Below are 1,712 nucleotides of genomic sequence, written 5' to 3' on the forward strand. Positions count from 1 at the left end.
TAAGTCCTTTGACTCCTGCATACAGTATCTACTAGTCTTGAGTAGGGTGACCGGAACCAAACTGTGCATTTGAGGGACATAAGTATCACTTGTGTGGGACAAGTGGGACCACGGGATGGGACTTATTACTTAAGTTGCTATTAAAAGTCCTGGGGCTCTATTTTGCGTGTCTTAAGTACCAGGTCTTATGGCTTAACTTAAGAACTGGAGGTGTGGCCAATGCTGTTTGGCCACTCAAAACAGCCAAATGGCATTGGCCATGCCTTACAGGTCTTAAGTCATGAGACCTAAGACACGCAAAATAGAGCCCTTTATGTCATACTTGACCATAAGTCTAATATTGCCTCAATTTGTTATTAAACCGCTCTGGCCTCTCTCACACAGTATACAGTTCCAGCATGTGTCTCCACAGTAAACTGAATTATAAAAAGTTTCTAGGTGAATGTGATTTTTATACGTGCCACTATCTGCCATTGAGCCCGATTATAAATGTCTCAAATTTGAAAGCACTATATTTTTAAAACTATGAAACATTTCAAAGATTCCTTTTCAGGCATACATGTCCACCGTAAGATGAACCTAAATAGGTTTGAATGTGGATTCTAGCTGTAAGTATGTAGGACTAGTAGCATGCCAAAGTTATAATTTTTTTCGGACGGCATACTATAGCATGTCGTTTTTAGTGATTTTAGAGGATTTGAAAAAATTTGAAAATCATGAAAAAACTACATACTATAGTTCATGGTTTCGGACGGCATACTATAGCATGTCGTTTTTCGTGATTTTGGAGGATTTGAAAAAAAGATGAAAAATCATGAAAAACCGACATACTATAGTCCATGGTTTGGGACGGCATATCATCATGATTTTGGGACACTATGTCAGAGCCAGGACTTGAACCTGCAGCCTCCTGATTCCAAGGCTGGCTCTGTACCCAGAAAGCCACTGTACATGCTGTTCTTAAAAGGCTGACAAATCTCCTATTTTATTTTTTGTATTTTATTTTTGTATCAATGTTGTACTCAAAGGGAATAGCAGACTGCATTGTGGCAGGTAGCAAGTAGATCGGTGACTTAGCACACTGGCTGCATGATCTGGAGATAGTGGGTTCAAACCCCACTCAAATCTTTACTTGCCAAAATCTGCCATTGACCCCCATTCTGAATTTCTCAAATTTAAAAGCACTATATTTCTAAAACTATGAAACATTTCAAAGATTCCTTTTCAGGCAAACATGTCCACCGTAAGATGAACCTAAGTAGGCTTGAATGGGGTTTCTAGGTGTAAGTATGTAGGACTAGTAGCATGCCAAAGTTTGTGCTATTGCCATTGAGAATGCATTGGGCGTTACAGTTAAATAACTCAGAAACTACAAAACATTTCAAAGTAAAAAGTTCCAGCATGTGTCTCCACAGTAAGCTGAATTATAAAAAATGTGAATGGAGTTTCTAGGTGAAAGTGCTTTTTTGACGTGCCAATATCTGCCATTGAGCCCCATTGTAAAATTCTCAAATTTGAAAGCACTATATTTCTAAAACTATAAAACATTTCAAAGATTCCTTTTCAGGCAAACATGTCCACCGTAAGATGAACCTAAGTAGGCTTGAATGGGGTTTCTAGGTGTAAGTATGTAGGACTAGTAGCATGCCAAAGTTTGTGCTATTGCCATTGAGAATGCATTGGGCGTTAAAGTTAAATAACTCAGAAACTAC

Source organism: Electrona antarctica, assembly GCF_951216825.1.
Source record: "Electrona antarctica genome assembly, chromosome: 5".
Classification (NCBI taxonomy): domain Eukaryota; kingdom Metazoa; phylum Chordata; class Actinopteri; order Myctophiformes; family Myctophidae; genus Electrona; species Electrona antarctica.